Consider the following 25,931-nt stretch of genomic DNA (forward strand, 5'->3'; position numbering starts at 1 on the left):
CACACAGGGGACTACGTGGTGGAGTGTGTGTATCTGGTGTGGCGTGCTATGGGGCACAATCGCGACAGTTCTACTGTAAACAGACTGATTTGCCATGTATTTTCAAATTTAACTTTTAGGAAGAGTTCCAAGTTCTGTTCTGTTATGAAAATATGGAGGCCAAATACATTGCTTTCCTGGTACACTGTGAGCAGAATCAAAGTCAGTGTATGGGTCTGGAGAAAACAGGAAATCATCAACTCTTGTAGACAAAAGATCGTCTACCGATGTCGGTGACAGTTGGAACACATCGTTTAGAAGGTTAACTGCACAGAGATGTGAATCATTGCCTTCAACATGGGATGCCGCAGCAATGTTCACGTCCGTTGTTACCTGTTTGCCTGTTGATCCATCTCGCACCTCAGCAGCAGCAGGAAGCGTCTGTGAAATCTCAATGAATGCCGTAATCAGGATTGATAGCCTCTGGGGACAACACAGAGCATGGGCCGTTATCGGGTCCAGCAGAGTATCGATATCCTTTGGAATGACTGATAGGAGTGTTAGACAAATGTCTAGCACGCATTCTTCACCGCAAAGCAGGCAGCGTAGAACAGGTAAGATGCAATCTTGCCAGATTGGTCTAAATGACAGAAACCATGTTATATTAAGTTCCCGTAGACGAGGTATGCCAAAAGTTGCACTATGCGCTTACGGCACTTCCGTTCTAGGAGAGCTTTCTCCAAGTTGCTGAGAGTGACGCCGGTGGATAGGCTTGCCATAGCGTAGCAGTAGGAATAGAAACAGGATTCCTGCAATGAGTACTAGAACTAATGGCAGAGCACCAAACAACGAATGCACAAAGTTTGGAATGATTCCAAGAACTGCCTGAAAAGGTGTTAACAGTCCTGAACATATGGTCTTAAACATGTCTGATACAAGCGGGATTGTACATGTATTTAAGATACGTCCCATCATTTCTATGAACTGTATGGGTAGTTTGTACGTATTAGAGCTTGTATCTCAGCCGAAGTCCTTGCAATATGTAGATCAAAGGTTTCGTTGGCCGAGGTCAAAGGCATGGTCTGTTGCAAATGCATGTCTTTCATTCTGCTTAAAGTATCAAAACGTATAAAAGAAACATTCAATGAAGGCCATAGAAGTGACTCCTTGACTGTATCGATTTGGGGGAACAATACTTGCATACAACAAGTAACCCTGGAGCTAACCGTTACCAGATATGGGATTGCTGGCAACATGCCACAGCAACTTTGATCATTTAACATGAGGTAACTCTGTTAGAAAGTTGGCCAAATGTTGGATTAATCACAGCAGCTGGTGTACCATGCAGGTGGCAGGACAAGTTTGCCACAGAACCATTACAAGCCCCATGTAAAGAAATGTCCTGACATATGAGAGGTCCGCTCAGTGCATTTTCACAGTGTGTATCGCTTAGAAACACTTCAGGACCCCCACTCCAACTCTGTATTTGTAAGGTAAAATCCAGGATGTCTTAATGTATTCTTTACCCAACCTTTCATATTTGCCTGCTTGCATTTGTTTGAGGCAAAACTGAAAATGAAAAGTAGTGACTGGCAGAGTTATTCTGCCATGGATAAGCCATTCTGGAGCTGGTTTTTCTGCTACCAAAAATGGTAGTTTTCAATGCTCAGCACTGTATACTTTGCTCCCCTTTGTGCCAGTTCGATCTGTTTATCTGTGAGATTGTATTCTGAAAACAGAGACGACGTGTTGATAAAACGCCAAGGCACATAGCCTGCACGCAAGGATTGCAGCGTCCAGCCTAATAACATAATAGAACGTAACTGAGATTGGCCTTGTTGTAACATGGCTAAATCTTGTTCTAGTATGTCAATAGCAGAGGATACAATGTTGTACAGTTAATATATTCTGGATGACAAAGTTGTTAACTGATTGTCGACCACAGAGAGAGATTTCTCTAAGTTAATACTTTCAAGCTCACGTATTCTTTCTGCGGCCTCCACCTGTGAAACCTTCTGTATTTCATTATAAGCAGCATAAATGCCAGCATATATGAAACTTTTTGACGTGGTTTTCTCGGTCCTAGCAAGAAATCCCTAAGGTCTGTATCTTCTTTAAGTAAAGATAAGTGTTGTTTCACATTTTCGAGTGTAGATTTTTGTAGCCAGTCAAGGCACAATTTTCCTACACTGTATGTTGTTACTACCCCCGGGTGCTGTCATTGAGCATCACGTGGGTCTGGCCTATGGCTAGTGAAGCCCTGTATTCTATTCAGGAATCTTTCTTGTCAGATGTTTGTGTCTGTGGGTCAGAGCAACCATTTTTCCTAATCAGGATCTGATCTCTTGTTTTGTAGTATTTTGTCTACTGTGACCACTCCCTGTGTAGTGCTATTACTTGCAGGTGTTGGTACAGAAGGTGTGTTCATGTGTTTGATCTTGGCTAATCCAAGGCAAGATGTTTGTTGCACCGTGTCATTCAAAAACATTATTTGCTGAGGGATGATACAGGCTCTAAACAAAGCTTCTATCCCCTGCACTTGCCAATCTTTAGAACCTAAGACAGATTTTGTGGCGATTGTGTCTTTCCAAAAGTCAAATCCTTGTCTAAACAGTTGGGCAATAAAGGCTGCAGAATAAATCTGTTTTGTAGTAAACATGTTTTTCTATCCTGTATTGTTTACATTTCTATAGAAAAAAGTTTCTGGATCAGATGTATCGTACCCTGAAAAATATGGAAACTTATTTGCAAACGTTTTTGAACTACCTTTTGGTGGTGTAGGGCAATGTTCCCATTGGTTAAACATAAATTCATTTCTAGGTGTTGCAGATCCATGCAAGAAATGATGACCATAGTGGGTGTAACAATAAAGATGTTCGTAGTCTGATGAACCCTCTACGTTTTCATAGCTAGAGAACGCAGGAGACCTTTCTAGATCAGACATCATGTTATTAACAGTCTCAAAGTCCCAATCATCAGAATAGGTACTGGAGGTAATAAAGTCACTTAATGAAATTTTAAATAAATGTGGAATCTTCAAAAGTTCCGTCGGGCCGAATATGTCAAAATTGGTTTTGTCCCAAACTATACCATTCTATATAGGAACGGCGGTGATGTTCACTGCTGACATATCTCTTGCTTCACGATGGGAAGATTGGTGTTGTTTTAAAAGTAAGCTCACATTTTTACTTTGTGTCCAAACTAATGTATCTACCATTCCTAAGCACGCTAAGAGTCATTACCAAAGCTAGCCAAAGCAGAAAGAAAAATATTCCAGAAATAATCCATAGTTCAATCCATAGTGAAACCACAAAAGTGTCTTTCAGAAAATGAAAAAAGTCTTGTACTTGTTGTTTGAAAGTTTTTAGGGCTGGTGTTGTTTCAGGCTCACTTGGATCCTCAGAAAATATATCAAAGTTAATGAAGTAGCCAGAAACAGTTCGGTCAATTGTTGGAATTGCATCAGGATTCGTTGAAATTGCTGGAACCAGTTGCTCACGTGTTACGTTTGTGTAGACAGGTTTATCTGGGCGAACTGTTACTTGAGTTACAAGAGGGATGAGTTCCATAGCATTGTTACTTAGTCCTTCATCTCTTACTGCTGAATTCCCATTGGTTATGAGTCTTTCAGCCTGAACCTCTTGGATAGTAGCGAGAGGAGGGCGTTTGCTACTAGGTCGGAGTCTACGAGGCCTACTATTTAGTATCGGACACATAGTGTGGTTTGATGAGGTCGATTGACACAAATCTTTTCTCCTTTTTTCCAGCAAGAGGCGGCAGAAGTACTGTTCTTGTTCCGTGGACAGATAGGATAGGTACTGGTTGTCTGTAAGAAGGTCCAAATTCCTTCTTGTCCACAATATTCTCTCTGACTAGACTCCCAACTTTTGGGATCCAGACAGGCCTTGCTGGGACTGCCGGTTTTTCCCCAGAGGTGGTTGGCTTCCGGAACATGTTGCCTTGTTTCGATCTTAGTTCATTTAGAGCCTATAAAACAGCCAAATGATCTTTGATATCAAAGGGTTTACTTTCCACCACTGTGCCTTTATATTCAAGATCAGGAACCCACATTCTTGTCCCAAATAGGACCTCATATGGAGTGACCCCCCCTAGAGAACTTCTTGGCAAATTATTTAATGAGTGTTGGACCCCATAAAGATGTTTGACCCACCCATCACCCAAACCTAATACTCTAGCTGTTATAGACTGCTTTATGTCCAGGTTTTTCCTTTCCACAACAGAATTTCCCTCAGGATGAAATGGAGAGGAGTTCCGCAATGCTACGCCCAAACTGGCCATGGCTCCTTTGTAAGCCCGAGAGCTAAACGCAGGGCCTGGGTCAGAATGTACTGTGCCAATTGCGTATGTGCCGATAAAGACTCGCAAATCTTTTATATCAGTTCGAGCATCAGCCGAGCGCTGAGGCCACATCCATAGGAACCTTGACTTAGTGTTTGTGGGAATGCATTTGTCATAAAGGACGCCTGTCCACAGATAGTCTAATGTTGTCTATCAATGGTGTCTGTACTGGGCAGGCTATTTCGTAGTCTGGTGTCTGATGGCATTCTGCACTACGCTGTCTATTGCAGTCTCTGCAGTCATCGATAAAGATGTGAATTAGCTTATTCATTCCAGGCCACCAGTACATCTCTTTTAATGTTAATATAGTTTTAGAGATCCCCAGATGTGGCACACCCTCCCCAAGATGTGCTTCATAAATCAAAGCAGCTCTACGTTCCATGTGTGAAATTACCCTATCCCCCACTCCAGGGATTTGAGCAAAAGGAACGTTGTTCACATCAATTGCATATGAGTACTTGAGTGGAAATTTCTTTGGTAACGCTGCACCACTGCCTTTGCTTGAAGCATTGACAGCTAATGATATCTCACTGCCTAATATCGTCTTTGAACCAGTGATCGCAGCTATGGAAGCCGACTGAACAGCCCCCTTTTCGGCTTCATCAGCCAATTAATTCCCTGCAACATGAACGCCATCACGTTGATGACTCAGGGTGTGTATCACGTGATCTTTTGGTAGTTTGTTTCTCAACTGAACTACTTGTTCCTAAAGCATTTTATGCTTTATTGTGCCACATTTTGCATCTTTGAATCTATAGTGTGGGGAATTCGCGATCTGTATTCTCATATGTGCCAGTTTGAATGCTTGTAGTTTAGCTCGCTGAGCTGTACAATCTCCTAGAGATCGAGTTTTAGTGACCATTGGTCAGAAATTACCATCGCGCATGCGACCTTTAAAGATTGCGCACGCTGCACTGTAAGTTGTTTTACTCCCTGTAGCAGGTTGTGCTGATCCGTCAGTATAAATGATAAATTCGTACTGATTGAGAGGCAGAATTTCAGTGGGCAGAGGACATTCATGTTCATATTGCAGGAACGCTTGTGTTTTTAAATCAAGGATCAAAAACATATTCAACATCTGTTGCAGCAAGAGAATTAACCCATTGTATCCATCTAGGATATAAAGCTTTTGCATATGGAATGCTCGCTTTTGTAACCCCCTCTAAGGCTGGTACTGGAGTCACGACAATAATGCGTTTCCCCTGGGCTAGAGCTCTTTCTTTTGCTACAGCGGTTTGACCTGCTGTCAGTATCTTTTCTGTTGAAGTGAAGCGCATTTCTGATTGTGTGTACAAATGTGATTTGTATGCTATTGGTACTTTTTCACCCTCATTAAATGTTAAATAGGTGAATCCGCATTGACCCGAAATTATTCGGATCACTAAATTGTGTTTATTTATGCTTGTTTGTAAGTGATTTGTTGCTAACATGTTAGCTTGGAGTGAACGCAGGATTTCTGTGTGTTCCTGTGTCCAATGTTTTGTTGAAAAACCAGGTTTGATTAATTCATAGAGAGGTTTAACCCTTTCTGGGTAATTTAGAATGTAAGTTCTTCCAAAATTTATGAAATCCAAGATGGATTGTAAGTTGTTCAGCGTTTTTGGAGGTTGTAGCAGCGCACACTTTTCTAAAAAGTTGGCTGCCAGGCTCTTGCCTTCACTTGAAAGCCCATATCCTAGGAAAAGGACATTGAGATGGGCAATTCTGGATTTTTTAAAGTTGAATTTATAGCCCTCAGAGGCGAAGCCCAGTATAATGGTATTCACCCTGCTCAAGTGCCTATCTAGGTCATCGTCTGTCAGATAGATGTCATCGACGTATGACAATGCTTTGTTATCATAAATTTGTAGTAACTCTATTACCCTGGGCTGTTTTTGAACCCTTATGGAAGTCGACAAAATTGACGTTTGTTCCCCATTATTGAGTAAGCTGTTAAGTACCTGCTTTCAGGTGCTATGTTTTCACAAAAGAAACCATTGAAATGTCCAATGTGGTTTTATATTTTTTACGCACAATGTTATTTATTAATGCTGTACTATGTGCATTTTGCACTGCAAATGTTTTGGAACAAGTGTTCAAGTGTCTGTAATTCAAAACTAGACGATATGTTTGGATACAGGAAACAAAGGATTGTTCATTGAGGAGGTGCATGTTTCAATCCCCCGTTGGTATTCAAGTGGATCTAAGATCTCCCTAACCTGTTTTTTTTAGCTTCTTGCTTTGTTGGGTACTGCCTTTGTGCAGTAGGTTGATTTCCTAGCTGTATTTTGTGGTGAGGTGAGTCCTCATCCCATCCTACATGATTTTTGTATAATGCTGGGGCCTGGGCAACTGCCCATTTCCTGGCATAAGTATATTTTAGGTGAATTGGAATATGGTTGGAGAAGGCCGGCATAATGATGTCCTCGCCATGTGGGCACTCCCTGACAAATTTTAGTGACCAGTCCTGTTCTGCTACAAGTATATCATAACCCTTTGAAAGTTTCTCCCAAAAGAGTGCTTTCAATTTTCTTGGTATATTTCCCTCCATCCGGAGTGTTATTTCATATAACTTTTGTGGAGTACTAACCCTGGTGTCTACTGTGATGTATTCATTCAAGTACACTATCTCCAGAAGTTCCTTCAGGTTATGGCGAGTTATTGTTACTTCTGCTGCACTGTCCAGCATTGTCTAAGCCCATTCTCCGTTCTTGAGCTGTGTTCTCAGTGTTCTCGGCATGTCTGATCTTCAAACCTGCTATCTTCTTTTGGTGAATTGAGGTTTTTATTTATTTTTCTGAACGTGTTGATCGTCTTTTGACTTCACGCGTTCTTCTTTGTGATCTGACGTCCTCTTATTTCTGATGTCTGTGACGATATCTGAAATGTACGAGAGGATCGTGTATCAGTATCTTGATAACTGTCAGGTTTTCTTAAAGTATCTCTATTCCTGAGGTTATACCTCCTTTAAGAGGGCTCCTTTTGAGAAAACCTACCTCTGGATAGAGAACGTGTTTCTTTTGGATTTTGTTTATTAGTTTCCCACTTCTTTTTTAGAAGATACAGGATTTTGAATATTAGAGTCCTTCTCAGGACCTTCTGCCTAATTCTGCGTAAGATTTTTCTATTATTCTGGGTAGTTCATGTTGATGTTCTGTTACATCAAATTCCCTTAAGCGTTGGCGGATCGCTACTGATGCTGCCTCCCCTTTAATATTAGATAATATTATTGTTGAGACCTGGTCGAAGTTTTTCAGTAATTTCATACCTAAATTCAGAGCAGGCTCTGCCCCGTATTCGTTTTGAATTTGTTTCAGGACATCTGGTATTAGTGCAATTGACGGAACACCATGTGATTTAGTATAGATGGCAGCAAAGACTGTGCCCCAAGAGGTGCAGTCTTCCAGTTGTGGTGCGATCCTCATTGGTAAACAGATTGTTAGTATTCTGTGTTTCTCATAAGGGCTAGTATTTGGAAATACTGCTTCAATTTGAGTAATTCTTTGAGCTATCCAGAATGGAATTTGTTCACGTTTTGTGGGCATTTTACCCATTACTATGTGTAAAGTCTGTGGAGTAATTTTTAGTGTATACCCTTGTTGAGGGGTTTGATTTGAAATGGTTATTGGAGGTTGGACTGTGAAAGTCTGCATAACATATTGGAATAATTGTCTGTAAATTTTTATTAACTCTTGTAATTGAGTAAGTAATTTCTCGTCTGGCATTTCTTCGATGTCAGGATGAGGTGTGTAGCCTGCTAGAATCGGCCATGTTGCTCCTGGTCTACCTAGTGGACCGAGCCTGGTAATGTTTTTGTGATGTTTTAGGGAGCCTTTAAACCAGAAATTATTCTCCTGGTATGTGAGTGGAATTTCAATATGCTCAAAAGGAATATATTCCTCTGGTGGTTCACCTTTAAAGAAGTGAAATACTTTTGTTACTGGATTTGATTCTGGGGATACAATCAATGAATAGAATACCTCTGTCTGAAAGGATTTGTGTGTCTCTATCATGAAAACTGCTCTACCACCTCTTGGTGTTAGGCCGTGTTTTACAAGTTTTAGAGTGATGACTCTCCTTAAGTTTGGAGGGATGTTTGTAACACCCTCATCGGTTTCATTTAAACCTGTAAAATTAAAAGCTGTTACGACTGGATCAGCCGCAGCTACACCGTTCTCAGTGTTAGTATCCCCATTCAGGGACATTGTTTTTGAAAAATGTAGAACAAGTTTCAAGGAAACAAAGATAAGGTGCATAATATATTGGAACACTATCCTTCAACGTTGAACAAACCAAACATCTAATATATAGTATTTTTTCCTATTCAGCTTTGGCGGATACTGAACCCAACCCACTCCAGACGTCTTATGGAGTATGTGAGTAAGGATCTTGGAGAAGAGCATGACTGAGTTACTCAGTATCTAGCGTTAAATTAGTGCCTTACCAAACGTAGGGCGCCATGTAGTGTAGTTCCTTTTTCCCTAATAGGCTCTGCACATTGGAATAATATACACTATAGATTTGGCATAGGACTGAGGTCAGTATGCCCCTATCGAGTACATTAAACTTAATTAATTTTCACCAGCTAACTCAGAGGCCACTAGAAACTCCTTGTACACAAGAAGGGATTCGTTTCTGGCAACCGCATAAACATGACAACTTTGTTTCCCTTTAGAATCGGAACACTCTCAGAATTGTGGAAACAACAGATAAGTTTCACTCAGCTAATCGTGCATGCTTAGTTTCTTCAGAGTTACACAGAAAGAATCGAAGGGTGTTTCAATAAAAGGATTTATTAAACAGTCTTGTTTCTCGTGTACGATATGAGCTGTTACAATCACAAGACAGTATGCAAGATATATAATGTACAGCGTAAGCAGTAGAAAGAAATAATACTGCGCTAGCATTCTTTTAGCTATGACACATATATTCATATACATAAATAACATAATCTAAAAATGCAAGTACTCATAAGATGCTTCTCTAACTAGTTCTACCCCAGTGTACCTAACCTAAGTGTAGTACAAGGTAAGAAGTAGGTGATGTATTCTATAGTATGGTAGGCTATAGTATGGTATGTGAAGTTTAGTATGCCAAGAGTCTCTCTAGGTTCTAGTCAGCTCCATACCTTGAGAATGAGAGAGGTGGGAATCTCTTTCTGGGTCTCGAACTCTAACACCCCGCGAAGGGAGTCAGAACACTGGGAGCTGGATTCTCTGCAAGCAAGGATAACAGCGTCTCTGGTCAGTGTGTCAGGCCGGGACACGGGCTCCTCTAAAGTTGAGGTCTCCTCCTACTTGTTTGGGCAAGGGAAGGTATATTTATACCCGGTAGGTGCATTGGAATGTTAGCATTGACGTAAAGTCCGGCAGAGGAAGACGTCAGGAATGAACCCTTAAGGAACAGCAGTTCATACATAATAAATGAGTTCTGGGAGAAATCAATAATCCTGTGCTAGGGGAACTCCCAAGAGCTGAAGGGCCTGGTTTCTAAGAACTCGTTGTGATGTTGGGGTGGATGGATGTAGGTGACCATGCCCGTATTTGGATAGCATGGCTAATGCCTAAATAAGGACTGGGATATTATGCCTATATAAGGGCATTGCGAATTGTGCCTATATAAGGACATGTATCATGAAAACCTATATACGGACACCTAAAGTGGAATACAACAGTGCACTGCATTTCTCGGTGTGAATGGCTGACCGATGTTTCGTCAGTTGTGTGGCCATGGTGCGGTAGGTTTCCCTACATGCGGGCACAGTAATAGATATACAATGTTACTGGTCTTGCAGTTTTTTAGGTTTCTCAGGGATATGTTGACATCATTGATGGTGTATGAGGTGGTTTCAACAGCAAACTGGCATGCTGTGCATGACATACATTTATAATTCCCTATGGGAGGTGTATTACGCACTATAGTGGTCTGAAAGGCAGGCTTCCGTTGTGTAATGCGGGATCACACCACCAAGTCCTTTAAATTTGTATTCCTTCAGTGGGTAAATAAAGGTCTGGATATGTGTTTCTCCTTCTCTCTTTCAGTTTTGAGTATGTGCCAATGAAAGTTGACAATGTGACGTATTTTCTCATTCATGGTACAATGTCGGGTGACAAACACCAAGATCCAAATCTGTTTAGGCTCTCGCTTGTTGAGCAGATGTTGTCTTTCATAGTAACATGCTTTTTTGTAACAGTCACATACTGTTTCAGATATCCTCTTGATATGAATTTAGCTTTCATGTCTAATACTCAATGGTCAAAATCAGCTAAGTTAGTACAATTCCTGCGAAGATGCAGGATTTGACCGAATGGGATACTGTCTTTTTGGGACTGGGGGTGATAACTGGCAAAGTGCAGGAGGGTATTTATGGATGTAGGTTTGACGTACAAGTCGACCTGAAGATTTTGTTGATTGTGTCTGATGCTGATGTCTAAAAATTCTACACATTTGTTACTGATGTATTCTGTGAAATGCATGCTGTTGTCAGAGGTTAAGCCACATAATGGATTCAGATAGGTCCTCCTGACTGCCTGTCCAGACAAAAAAAAATATCGCCTATATATCTAGACCAGTTGGTAATAGACTCACTGAAGAGGGCAATTTCATTATAGATGTATTTTGATTCAAATTGGGCCATGTATATATTCGCTACTGTGGGGGCACAAGATGCCCTCATACTGACTCCCTTAGTTTGTTTATAAAGTGAGCCATTAAATACAAAGGTGTTACGTAATCAGTCAGTCAGAAAAACTTTATTTCGGTCTTTTGCGACCATAAAAGTATACAGAATAGACAACATACAATTCAGTAGAATAAGAGAATAAAAAGGTAAAATGACATACAGCCCTGAAATTCAATACTGTCACAAATCCAATAGGCTCAATAAAGTGCATGTGCAAAATGTATGCTGTGCAGAAGGCAATAGCTAATAGATACAAACACTATTTAGGAAGTTTCAATAAAGTCAATACAAAAACAGTTAATTCATTTTGAGCAGCATTAGAAATCTTATGAATACTCTTACATTGGTGATTGGGTTAAAATTGCATACTAAACCACAAATAAATAAGACATTTAAACATTTATTAATTGAATAAAAACGAATTTCGTCTTGAGGTTAAATCAATAAAACAAAATTGAAGCCCTAGAGAAATTAGGGAAAATATGCTGCTTACGGCTAAGATAACGATTTTACAAAGGTCCAGCGCCTACGCCACATTGAAATAAAAAATCGTGTAACAGCAAAAACAATGGGCTTGCGAGTATCAGACTTCAGAACTCTAAATGCCACTGCACAGTGTACAAATCCTAGGTTCCTAGAGATTTGGAGAAGCCAGCTCTTCCTTGTTGGTTTATAGCCTGGATAAAAGAAAAAGACATGAAGCTCCGACTCTTCCTCCCAATTACAAGCTGGGCACTCACGCAGAGCAGAGTTTGACCATTTACATGTAAAGACACGGAGCGGCAAGGTGCCCAGTCGAAACTGGACATAGTTTCCTTGCAAAAAATGGCTGGATATCATCCAAGAAGGGTTCTATTCTATAGACATCTTTCAGCTGCAAGAATTGGAGCGTCAACTGGCCTGTGGATGAACACCCCTGTACAGCGGTTAGCTTGCTCTTTCGGTAGGCTTTTACCAATTCTATGCGTGAAATTACGATACATGCTTCCTCTGGGTTGCTCCACAGTGTTGGTTTTCCCAACCTATTGCATTCTTTCTTTATGTGCAAACCAGGGGATTTTTGCAGCTTCAGGGAAACTCAATATCTTTTAATTCTGCGCTATAAGTTGCCAGTTCGGGGGTCACCCATAATCTGTGCCAAAAAGTTAGGGGTCTGAGGCCCAACTCCTCCAGGATAGGTCTAATTCCGAAGTCCAACCACAAGGGAATGAGAGGAGTACTAGAGGGAAGGCCCAAGATCTGCCTCATAAAATATTTTCTACTTTGCTTACTGCTCCAGAACAAGAATGCCCCCAAAGTTCCACCCCATACATTGCCGCAGCCCTTTCCTGCACCTTATAGATCTCTACTATAGGCCCAGCGGGTTTGGAGAATGAGTTTCTCAGTAATTTTGCAATTCCTCCAGTGGTCTGCGCTAGCCTGAGCTTGGCTTTGGCAATTTGTCGGCCCCACTCCATATTTTCCGTCAGGGTAACCCCTAATTATTCAAACACCGACACCCTTTCCAGCACGATACCCTCCAGACTGGGGGTTAGGACAGGTTGTCTTAGTGGGATTGAAGACCATAAACTTTGTCTTCAGAGTATTAATCTCTAACCCCCTGTTGTTGCAAAAAATGGCAAAGCTGTTTAAAGCCCTCTGAATGCCCATCGGAGATTTTGGCAGTAGAAGGGTGTCATCTGCAAACATCATTGCAGGCACCCTGGTACCTGCCAATTTTGGGGCATCATTATCCTTAACCTCCATAAGTTGGGAAACCAATGCATTGACAAAGAGGCAAAACAGGGTAGGGGTAAGCACACACCCCTGCCTTACTCCACTGTCGACTGGAAATCAGGGGGGCAGGTCACCTCCTATCTCACACCTTACCTGGGCAAAATTACCTTCATGCAATCTCATTAGTAGGTTCAGAAGGTAGGGGGGAATGCCCATATCTCTAAGCACCCCCCACAGCTTTATTCTGGGCACCAAATCAAAGGCCATCTTCATGTCCATGAAGATCAAATAGAGGCTGCCACCCTCCATTCTCACCGTTTTCCAAAACATAAGTTGAAGTCTAAATATTTGGTCAACGGTGGAGATGTTCTTCCTGAATCCGGCTTGGTAAGGGCTTAAAATGTCATGGTCTTCATTCCACCCCTGCAGGCGGTCAAGGACTAAACGTGCAAAAAGTTTTTGTGAGACGTAATCAAACTGATCAGTCTATAATTTGCTGGCAGAAGTGGCAAACCTTTTTTGAAAACTGGGACTATTTCGGCCCCTGCCCAAGTTTCGGGGATCGGCATACCCTTCATAATGGCATTGAATAAAACCCATAGATAAGGTCCCCAAATTTCTGGTTCTTCCCGGAAAAGATCCCCTGGAATCTTATCCAATCTCAGTGCTTTGCCGGGGGAAAGCTTGTCTATTGCGTTTACAACTTCGAGGGTGAATTCAGAGGCTTCTTCATGGACAGCACTAACCACTATCATGGGTGCATTGTCGTGAAGGACAGGGTCTTTCTTTGTAGCATATAGGGCCTGAAAGTGTACTTCCCATGCTTCTGCTGCTATATTAGGTTCTAGTGCTGGCTTTCCCTCACTGCTCCCTGAACTAACTATGTACCAGAACTCCTTCAGATCTTTATTTGAGAAAGCAGTTTTTAGAGCATACCATCTGCCCATGTCCCACACCTCCTTTGCTGTTCTAGTGGTCTCTTTCTACAGAGCCCTCATTTGTTTGGTTAATGGCTTGTCCTTAGCTTTGATTGCGTTCAATAAAGCCCATTTTGCCATATAATTGAACCATGAGCGAGTGGCACTTTTTTCCACCTTAGTGTGCATTTTTGGGTGGAATACCTCAGCCAACTTAGAGACCAGACCAGCATGTTGATCTCCAACTTTCTCAATGGGGACAGTATTGGCCGCCGCTGCAGCCACTTCTCCCAGTTCTACTAGTACCGGGACAACTGCTGCATATAACGCAGACAGCTTTTCTGGAGACTACTGGATTGCCCCCATTTGATTCTTCTCCTATTATTGGAGAGGATTAAACTATTATCTACGGGGGTACTAGTATCCAAAGCGGTTCCTAGATCCAGCAAGTTCAATGTTAGAGATAAAGCATTATGATCACTGTCATGCCGTGGAAGAACTACAAAATCGAGAACTCTATACCATAGCCTAGTCTCAACTAGAATATAGTCCAGGAGAGATGCTTGTCCTATTATATTGAATGTTAAGTTCCCAGGAATATCCGAAGGTGTGCATCCATTGCATGCTGTCAAGGAATGCATTAATGTAAATGCATTGATCTGAATTGCTAGTGGGGACCAAGCTTTAATTGCGGGAATTTGCGGTTTTGGAATTAACCATTGAACATCCTCCTCTGTGAGAATTGTACCAGACATATTTGGTAGATGCTCAAATTGACAATTAAAATCTCCCCCCACTATCAGTCTTGTATTAGGGGTACAGCGGGAATGATGGAATTCAATTGGTCAAAGGTCGGGATTCCTTGCTCTGACGCACAGGGCGAGAATAAATGTTGACAAAGGCCAGTTAGAGCTTGGTAGGAAAACTGAGTGCAACCCATAGAATGTCGCTGGACAAGGAATCTAACTGTTTGGCTGTACAGCCTAAGTGTGAGGGGGCCTATGCATAAGCCCCCTGATGGTCTACCCTTGCCTCCCGAGGTTGCTAGAATGGTAAACGACACAAATCCCACCCTAAAAGAGTCTTCCCGTGCCCATGTTTCCTGGAATAGGCAGATGTCAAATTGGTCCACGAAAAGCCCCCAGTCAGAACAAGGCAGTTTGCTTTTGAGGCCGGCAATGTTCCAGGATAGGATCCTTAAGCTCCTACCCTGGTTCTGTTTATCAATGGAGACCTCGGGAGCATGGAAATCGAGGGTTTGGGTGCCCCTGGTAGGTCAAAAGGGATGGTGTCAGTTGGGCAAGCGAGTTGTTTTGTCACCATAGCACTGGGTTTTAAAATATTGATAGTTAGGAAGGCTTGCTGGTCGACGGACTCTACTCCTGGCCTAGTTGTGTCACCATCTACCAGCTGAGTTTGTGTTTCAAGAGCCAGTATATTTGTCCCTAGCCCAGGGCCAATGGGCTGTCTTGATTGGACATGCCCAAACTCCCCAAGTTCTACATGGGGCCTTAAAGTTCTCTTCCCCGATTTCTCTGCGTGTCAATCCACTTCCTAAAGGCCCTCAAATCTATTCCTTACAGGTACTTTATAAAATAGGAGTCTGAAGGTGGTGTGTCTTTGGCCATTATTCTGATGGTTCATTGGCCCTCTGTCAGGATCTGAAGAGGTGCTAACACTGGCTAGTGTAGGGTAGCAGGGGTAAAAGTGGTCTAGTGGTAGTGCTTGGATCTCTGTGTGGTGCTCCAGGAGATTGTGATTCTGGCTTAATAGCCAGCATACGGTCTGGCGATTTTTAAAGTTTGACTACACAGTCTCCTTGCTTTATCTTTGGGCTATTTCCCACCCAACCAACTCTGCGAACCATTGTACGTTCTCCTGCCCTGTAATAAGGGAACTGTCTGTACCTTGCCATCCAAAACAGGCATTTGTTCCTGAGATCCAAATTTGTCTCTCGCTTGCCTCTTTTGAGTGCTGGTACCCCTGTTAAGATGAAGCTGGAGGCAAATTTATAGTGGGCTTGATTATTGCTTCTAAGCTATACACTGTTCTCTCAGCCCCACAAGCCCTTCTCTACTCTAAATGGGCCCTGTTTGGATGATGGTATTTTCACCTAGGCACTGTCCAATGGGTGGTGTCTTCTCATTCCTAGCCTCACAATCGGAGTCCCTGCGCGTAGTCAGCCCAGCAGCTTGATCGTTATTACTGGCATGGTTGATGGGCCATCTAGAGCCACATAAACTGATGGAGTCTTGTCTCCTTTGGGTCCCTAGTTTGTCTGCAGTAGTCGAGCCTAAAATATCTACCTGGCAACTAAAATCGGTGCTCCTCAACGTAGATTGTGTTGAATTGTTCCCCCTGTGTGCTTGCCTATGATCCCCCAGTGTTTCTAGTCTGTGTATGCAGTCTAATAGGGGGGCAACTTCATCCTTCTCAATGTCTCTAAATTGAGCCAAAAGGTCTCTAATCACATTCTGCACCCAGGGTGGGTAAGATGGATCAGTTTGAGCATTAACAGAACAGACTCTGGAAGCTTTAGAGATATCCGGGGATTGCTTGCTAGTTATTGTGCCCCCTTTTGCTTTCTTGCTCTTAGGTGCCCCCCACTTACTTGCTTACACTTACCATTCTTCCGCAGGGTAACAGTAGGCCCCCCTGCGAGTTTCTAATACAGGTGTAGCTTCTTGGCAAAAGGAAGGTGGGGGCACAGCAACCCGGGGTGAAGGAGGGGGGGCAGAATTTTTAGAAGTAGATGGTTCTGTCAGCGAGAGGCAAAGATCTGGGGTTAATGACAAGCACCTTTCAATAAGTTCTATTTCTGATGTTATCGCCCCTATTGCCCTCTGTAGCATTCTATCAATTGAGGTTTTGGGGTAACAAGGAAGAGGGAGTTTTTTGTGGGCAAGACTGTTTGGCAGCACAAGTGCGCGTCCCCATTGCGAGACTGGGGCGTTCCAGTAAGATGACCTCCGAACCGGCACCCGTAATTGGAGTACTCAAGCCTGAGGTTATCCGCAATCTAAAGGACAAGTGCTAAGTACACTTCCTGAGTAAATAAATGAAAGCTAAACATACAAGGAACAATACAGAGTTTCTCAAAGGGCCGTAAAACCTTCCCTACGCACAAAAATAGACCACTCAGTAAGTCTCTGCTACATGAACTCGTCCCCGTCTGCTTCCAAGGAGTTCACTATGGCAGGGTCGACAGAAGATGTTAACAATGTTCATAATGTGCAGGCAATAATCAGGGGAGGCCGGGCAGCAGTGTCTAACCCAATATTAATCCACAGACACAAGACCAAGAGGGGTGGCCGTGCCCTGCCTCTTCCTGGCGATGATGGGCGAAGACGGACCCGGCCGCAGCCCGCGTGCGTGAAGGCAGAGCTTTGTAGTGCGATAGTCATGCCTCCCCCCTCAGCAGCTGCGGGTAATTACAGGCGTTGCACCCTGGGACTCTGAGTCTCACCAGGGTGTCAATGGCAGCATGGATCCGGGACAGAGGGGCACAAAAACCAGAGTTCTCCCCACCACAGCCGCAAGTCCCGTGCATAGCAGAGTCACTCTTCCCCAAAAATCAGCAAGTGTGCAAGCGCATAATCGCTCTATGATGAATGTCCTCGAGCAGTCAATCTGGAGTACTTGGACAACCCATGTGACTGCCTCTAGGGCCTCTTCTTGTGGGATGTTGCTGTAAAGGACCATTGTGTCTCTCGTGACATTAAAAGGTAAATGCTCTACTTTTTTGATAATGACCCTAGTGTCTTGGATATAGGACTGTATTTTTGGAACATGTGGTCTGAGTATTGAGTCTACATATTTGGTTAGGAGCTCTGTGATGTACCCTATGGTGGTAACAGTTGGTCTGTACGGTGGATCTGTGCTGTTCTTGTGAACTTTGGGAACCCCATAGATGGCAGGCATTTTGGGTTTAGCAACATTGAGGAATTCCCATTCCTTGTCACAGATGTGGTTCTGTTGAAGTGCTTTGATGGTAATGTCTAAAATTATTTTCTTGACATGTGTGATGGGATCAAGGGTAAGGGATACATAATGATCTGATGGAGACAATTAGTTATTGATTCCTTACCTTTGAATTACCCCAGGCATCCGACTGGATCCGGAGAATTTTTCATCAGCAGTACCCCTGCGTGTAAAAAGGTGGCAACAGTCGGCTCTGCATCCCTTGTTGGTGTCGTGGTCGCCGGGATGACGTCCGGGACACTACATATTCGCCGCGCTCGCACGCTAACGTTGGTTCTTTCTTTTCCTGTTCCAGCCAGCGCAGATCCGGAGAGAGCGGTACCTCCGTTTACTTTTTGACTGACTTTTTGAGACTTTTGTCGATGCCGTCTTCGACTTCTGGTGCACATCAGGAATGCCCGGTTTCAAGGCTTGCGGTTCCAGATGAAAATTGATGTCAGTGACTGATCCGCACCGCGTGTGCCTGCGGTGTCTGGAAAGCGACCACGACCCCAAGTCGTGTTCCGACTGCCGGAAAATGAATCTGAAGTCTTTGCGGGAGTGGTCCCGAATGCTTCTTGAGGCCCAGCAGTCTGCTTTGCACCATTCGTGGTCTCGGTAACACGCAAGGTCGAGGGACCAGTCATGTAGCCACCACCACCCCCCCTCCCCCCGGTAAGTCGAAGCACAAGAAAAAGTCAAAGAAGCATCGTCGCTCTTCGAATTATTCCCATCCGTTGGCCGATGCGATGAGGGATGCTATTGATCCAGCTCTGCACGCGTAGCCGCAAGTGTTGACTCAGAGTTCCCCCCCCTTTCTGGGACCCGGAGTGACCCCTGCCCAGCTGCGCAGCTTTTACGAAGTGATGCATGCCATCTTTGGGCAGCCCGACTCCGCTGTTGCACGTTAGGGCCCCGCGGACTCGGCTGGGGCCCTGGGCCTTCGACGCTGGCGGCTTCGGCCCTGGCACCGCAGAATCCCCTTAGATCCAGGCCTGAATCCGGATTGGCGCCGGTCGACGTGATAACACCTCCCCGGCACGATTCCACCGGCACCACGCCCGCAGCCAATGCCGGTTGTATTCACAGCCGGCATCGAGCCTGGCCTCCATCCCGATGTGGACACTGAACCAGACCAGCATCAACCACTGCCGGATCTGGCGCAGATGGGTACTTTTGTGCCCTTGTTCCACCCTGGTTCTTTTTGGCCAGATTGGCAACCAGAGGAGGGTGAAAAGGACTGGGTGGGGTCTGGAGTCCCTTTATCTGACCAGTTGGAATATGATCCAGACTGGCGAGAGGATTTGGGGGATTCCAGTGGACTGGATACTTCTCCAGACCTTGGCATGTTGTCTCCTCCTACCATGGCTATGGAGGAGGGAGCTTCTTACGCAGTGGTGTTGCGTAGGGCGGCCAAGGGTCTCAACCTCCAGCTACCTACGATGGCGGTCAGGACTAACCTCCTGACAGAGGTGCTTCAACCGGCAGCGAGCTCTTCAGAGCCCCTGCTGCCGTTTAATGAAGCCCTCACTGACATCCTTTTGGGTACCTGGTCCAGGCCTAACACAGGGGCTCCTGTGGATAGGATGATCGCCCAACACCACCACCTGGCTCTGGGCAACCCCTCTCTCCTCTCCCAATATCCCTCCCCTGAGAGCTTGGTGGTCCAAGCCTCAACGTCCAAAGGCATATTCCCTACCGTTCCACTTGATACGGAATTCAAAAAGCTGGACCATCTTGGGAAGATAATGTTTTCTTACTCCAGCTTGGGACTTCGGTCGGTAAACACCGCATGTCTGTTGGGCCATTACACCCACTCGGTGTGGGATACTGGGCCGCAAGTGCTGTCCCAGTGCCCGGAGGAGGCCCGAACTGTGTACTCCCGTGCAGTTGCCGAGGGGAGCGACGCAGCCAAGTTTACCATTCGCTGTGGACTGGACACCGCCGACTTGCTAGGCAGGACAATTTCAACGTCTGTAGCCCATCGACGTTATACCTGGCTGAGGTCGACTGGTTTTTCAGGGGATGTCCAAGTTACCCTTATGGACATGCCCTGTGATGGGCGTCGCATGTGCGGTGACAAGGCAGACAACACGCTAGAGCGATTCAAGGACTCTCGGGCTACGGCCAAGTCCTTGGGCCTCTCCACCACCCGCCCTGTGCAGTCTGCTTTTCACCCCTTTCATGGCTACGGAAGGGGAGCCTCGCCATGTTCTGCCCAGAGCCACAGGCCGGCACAAGATGTTCAGCCCCTGCACGGATGGGGAAGTGGGACCCACTGCCGTGGGTCTGGGGACCAGTGAGCGGGCCAGTCCACCACTGCCCCCTCTGCAGCAGGCTCCAAAGCCTCCTAGTCCGACCTTTCAGGGCCACCAATGACCAGTGGGTGGCAGGATTCCCCATCACCTTCCCCACTGGCGCACCATCACGTCGGACAGGTGGGATTTGCTCAAGGTCCGAAGTGGCTGCTCCCTCCCCTTCGAGACTACCCCTCTATCCATGCCACTTCAGCACCATCGCATATCGGATGATCATCTGGCCCTTCTCCAACAGGAAGTTTCTGCACTCTTGGCCAAGGGAGCCTTTGAGCGAGTTCCTGCCCCAGATGTTGGTCATGCTTGTTATTCCCACTACTTTCTGGTGCCCAAGAAGGACAAAGGCCTGCGTCCTATCTTGGATCTCAGGAACATCAACCGCTTCCTCCAGACGGAGAAGTTCAAAATAATGGCGCTAGCTCAGCTCCTGCCTGCCCTGGAGACTGGATGGTAGTGTTGGACTTGCAGGACGCTTATTTTCACCTCCCCGTCCAGCCGGCCCACCAGCGTTACCTGCGGTTCACGGTGGGCCAGGAGCACTTTCAGTTTACCATGCTCCCCTTTGGCCTTACCAGTGCCCCTCCGGTGTTCACGAAAGTGATGGCGGTGGTTGCAGCTCATCGGCGCAGATCAGGGGTTCCAGTCTTCCCCTATCTCGTGAGGCACCATTTTTACCGGGAGACTGGGGGAACGCTGGGTGGTGGGAAATTTGAGTGAGCCTGGTGATGCCACAACTTTTCCACACAAAAATGTGTGAAAAATGTGATTTTTTCAGCTAAAATTGAGGTTTGCAGGGGTTCTGGGTAAAGAAACATTGTGTGATCCACGCAAGCCATACCTCCCAGGAAGTTTTCAAAAATGTATAAGTTTGCTAGGTTTCCCAAGGTGCCCGCAGAGCTAGGGTTCAAAAACTACAGCTAGGCACTTTGCCAAAAAAGGGTAATTTTTCACTGCAAAATTGAGGTGTGACCACGTTGCGTTTTATGCCGTTTCCTGTCGCGGGCACTAGGCCAACCCGCACATGTGAGGTACCATTTTTCTCGTAAGACTTTTGAGAACGTGGGGTGGATGGAAATTTGTGCATCCACGCAGAATCCGGAACTTTCCACCATAGAAATGTGGGGAAAATGTGGGTTTTTTTGGACAATTTTTTAGGATTGTAAGGGATTTTGAGTAACAGACCCTGGTGGGAGGCAGTCAAGTCACCCCATCCTGGATTCCCCTGGGTGTCTAGTTTTCAAAAATGTGTAGGTTTGCTAGGTTTCCCAAGGTGCCCGCAGAGCTAGGGTGCAAAAACTACAGCTAGGCACTTTGCCAAAAAGGGGTCATTTTTCACTGCGAAATTGAGGTGTGACCACGTTGTGTTTTGCGCCGTTTCCTGTCGCGGGCACTAGGCCGACCCACACAAGTGAGGTACAGTTTTTCTCGCAAGACTTTGGGGAACGTGGGGTGAGTGGAAATTTGTGGATCCACGCAGATTCCGGAACTGTCCACCACAGAAATGTGGAGAAAATATGTTTTTTTGGACAATGTTTTAGGTTTGCAAGGGATTCTGGGTAACAGACCCTGGTGGGAGGCAGTCAAGTCACCCCATGCTGGATTCCCCTCGGTGTCTAGTTTTCAAAAATGTATAGGTTTCCTAGGTTTCCCTAGGTGCCCGCAGAGCTAGGGTTCAAAAACTACAGCTAGGCACTTTGCCAAAAAAGGGTCATTTTTCACTGCGAAATTGATGTGTGACCACATTGCGTTTTGCGCCGTTTCCTGTCACGGGCACTAGGCCGACCCACACAAGTGAGGTACCATTTTTCTCGTAAGACTTTGAGGAACGCGTGGTGGTTGGAAATTTGTGGATCCATGCAGATTCCAGAACTTTCCTTCACAGAAATGTGGGGAAAATGTGGGGTTTTTTTTACAATTGTTTAGGTTTGCAAGGGATTTTGGGTAACAGAACCTGGTGGGAGGCAGTCAAATCACCCCATCCTGAATTCCCCTGGGTGTCTAGTTTTCAAAAATGTATAGGTTTGCAACATTTCACTAGGTGCCGGCAGAGCTAGTGTTCAAAAACTGCAGCTAGACACTTCGCAAAAAAGGGTAAATTTTCATTGTGAAAATGTGGTGTGTTCACGTTGGGTTTTGACGTAGGGGTGGGCGGAATTTGCGAAATCCACTTTCGCAAATTATCGCGAAAATGTTTAAAATTATCGCAAACATGCGGAAATATCGCGAAGATGCGGAATTTTTTTCCCGCATGTTCGCGAGATTTTCTGCATGGTTGCGGGTCGCCAACTTACCCATGTGGTTGCTCGCGGGTGCGGCCATCTTGTTTTGAGTTGTCTCGCGGTGCATAATCACGAGAAGAAAGACGTGATCGCGTGATGCATGACGTCACTGCGGGCGCGAACTGTCGCGAGACAGCGCAAATGGCTAAAAACAATTCAACATCTCATGGAGAACGCGACCGGATCAAGAAAACTTGTCGGCGATCGCAGGGACTCAGGTAAGGCGATCGCACGCGCGCGAGAATGTATTATTTTACAGCGCGAGCAAGAAACAAATTATCGCCAAGCTGCGGAAAGCGGAAATTTTGAAATTTCCGCGCTCTCCGCGGAACGCGAAAATGTCAAATTATCGCTACGAAATTTTTGCCCAGGCCTAGTTTTGAGCGATTTCCTGTCATGGGCACTATGCCTACCCACACAAGTGAGGTACCATTTTTATTAGGTCTCGCCTGACCCAGCGCATGCGCTGGTCTGGAGAGACTTTTTGAGACGGCTCCAAAAAGTGCTACCAGGCCAGCCTAGAGCTACAGTGCATGTGCGCGCGCGCCGCGCTTGATTGCGATTACTTTCACTTTCGCGGCCGCTTTGATATTTGATCACGATCGCAATCACAGCCGCTTGTTTAAACTGTTGTGGGGAATGGAAGCGTTAGTGCTTATACTTTCTGTACTTCCGCCTAGCATCTGCCCTAATCTGTTTTTTTGTGCCAATACCTCACTGCAGTCTCCTCAGGCGTCATTTCCTCTGCCCTTGTTTCCCGCAGTATCCCCCTCTCTAATATATCCGAGCTAACTCTTCCTGCTCTGGCATTCCCTTATTCTCTAAATATTGTACTATGTATGATGTGCACCTGTATACCGGTGAGTGCAATCCCGGGCTCGCGGCCAGAAACATATCGCAACATTTAGAGTATTCTTAAATGGTAATTATGTGTTTAAAAATACAAATAAAAAAGAATAATGAAAAGATCACAGTGCACAGCACGGATTCCCAGGCGTAGGGTGTCCTTTGTGTCCACGTCCTGCTTTCATCCATGGTACCCACCCCCCACCCCATTCCCATTTCGCAACCTCCGAACCCACGCACACTACTGTGCACGTCAAAATACCGCATGCAGTGGCACTCTAGTCTTTTTTACACTCTTTTTTTAAATCCACATCTTTTATTTTGGATCTTTACTCTACAATGGCGCAAAGGACCTGCATTGTCAATTGCAGATTTTTATCTATAGTGACGCTTTTTTTTTAACAGTGTTGGAGTGGAAAATGTTCACAAGCTGGCACTGAAGTGTTGACACCCCCGCCTGACATGTCCCAGAACGAGTCAGGTGATTTGGGGATTGTTTACCACAGCACACACAACAATAATATCTGTACGCTGAAGGCATACTGTTGCACAGAATCCGACCTGGAGTTGGGCTCTGGGGTTGAAGGGACTCACCGTGTGTACCCTCGACTGACTGAAAATCGCCAGCTCACCAGGCTGTAGAAGACTGACAGTAGTGGCAGCAGCACAGCAAAGCGGCAGGACATGTATTTGTTTCTGTACCCTTCCAGGAAGAGATGCCTACTAGACTGACTCTTATTTTTAACCGGTTCTGTGAGTCTCTCCTATTGCATCCAGTCCTTCTTTGGAAACCTAGGAATCCAATATGATTTCTTGCACTATAGTAATACGTAACTTTGAGGGTTCAGAGAGCCCAGACAACAATGTGAATTTCAGGGCTTCCTTGAAATATTCCTGAGGTACAGTGTGGCGGACACGACTCTAGAGCCCCCAGGGTAGGATATAGTGGGTCCTTTGTAGAGTAAGGAAAATCATCCTCTATTGCTTATCCAATCGTCCATGAAATGCTACTCACAACAGTTTGAGTGGTAATTAAATAGGGAGGTGTCTCGCTCTATTGGCCTTAGTTCTTGCTCTCCCCTGTCAGGCAGCTTCCAGCTCCACCCCACTTCCCTGCTGAGAGTAGAGGACGAAGGCCATGGCCTGATCTGGCGAGGAGAAATACTCAAACATCAGAAAATGCCCAAAACTAGTCCTAGAACTGGACTTGTAAAGTCTTTGTCTTCATAATGAGCATAAGTATAGGGGTAAACCCCCCAGTCATTGCACCAAGGAAAACTTGAACCCAGCCGAGGATCGTGCAGGTAAGAGCAGTTGGGCCGAGTTGGATGGGGGGGGGGGGAATTCGACAGACGACCATGAGTGAAAATTGAATAAATAATTAATTTCCCCTCATTTTTGTCTATCAAAATCCCCTCCAACCGACCCCACCACTCTTACCTGCATGGGCCGCGGCTGCTTGAACCTGAAGAGTTTTGCAACCTGCTAGTCAGAGCTGCCTTGAGACCACTTTGATCGAAGTAGCTGACTGCGGCTGCGTACCATACACAAAGAAAAAGCTCACTGGAAAAGGAGGACTAAGGGGGACTGGGGCAGGAAGAACGAAAGCAATATGTCGCGCCAATGGAACGATTTGCACCACTAGGCCTTGAGATGAGGCCTTAAGACTGTGGCGCTTCTGTGACATGCTGAAAAGCCTAAGCGGCTGTGTTCACAATTTTAAGGAATCCTTGGGGACATCGAGCTCAGCCTTTGCCAATCAGAACCTTCATGCCACTGGTGTCCATCAGCTTTACCTTACTATTGACCCAAAAACTGAGCACCAAGTATGCACCTTAGCACTTGACCCTCAGGGTAGTGAAGTCGAGCAGTCCAAAGTTTAATCGGGGATGTGGTGTGGGGTTATAGTCTCAGCACTCAATAGAATACCTAATACCAATCAATAAATAAATATCCAGCCAGTAATTTTACAGAGAAAAGAAAAAAAGTAATTTACTTAGAACACACAACATAATGCTGTCCAAAATCATATCATCATCAGGTCCTTCAATTTCTACACTTACACAACTAACTAATAATAATGATGACTTGGGGGACTGTGTAGATTGCTCCTGTAGGACAGATATTAAGTTTGAGCTCAGTACAAAGAATACATCAGCCCTTCTAGCGGAGTTTGTGTGTAGTGTTTTCAGAAATTAGAAATTACCCCTTTCCAGGAGTTGTAGAACTCTTAATCACCAAAGTGAATGGTTCCCTCTTTCTCTCAGTGTTGCACTTGCTAAGTACCTTTTTAGGTCTCGCCTGAGCCAGCGCATGGGCTGCTCTGCGAGACATTTAGAAAGCGGGTTTTCAAAGTGCTACCACAGGCATTTTGGTGGCCTCAAGCTTGCGTGCATGCGCGCAGCTGCCATCTGTCTTAACTCCTGTCACGGGTCATTAAGTGCATCGCGATCATGATGCACTTTCACTTGCGGGGCGCGCACGCATACGACTCCAAATGCCAGCGTGAAATTGGATTTGGTCGTTTTCATCTGTCTCACCCTCTAAAATTCCAAGACGGAACAGATTTCTTTTAGCAACTCTTTCTCTGCTCTGATTTAAGCTCATTCAGCAACGCACTGCTTCTGTCTTTCTGAAGAGCTCACGCGGCATCAGCAGACATCAATTACCTCCTACCTGGAGTTAATCAGGCTTGGAACAAACAAAGGGGAACATTAGCATTTAATTAGGCAATAGCTTTAAAAAAAAAAAAAAAAGAAAACAAAAGGCAGAAGAGCGGATGCAGCCAGTACTGGTCGGCAGCACAAAGGCTCATAGGCTGCATTTGTTGTAGGCAGTCTGGTGTGCCTTGTAAATCCCGCCAAGTAATCCCATATGCTAATTTATCACGTTTAGGCAC

This window comes from Triturus cristatus, chromosome 11 (genome assembly GCF_964204655.1).
Source record: "Triturus cristatus chromosome 11, aTriCri1.1, whole genome shotgun sequence".
Classification (NCBI taxonomy): domain Eukaryota; kingdom Metazoa; phylum Chordata; class Amphibia; order Caudata; family Salamandridae; genus Triturus; species Triturus cristatus.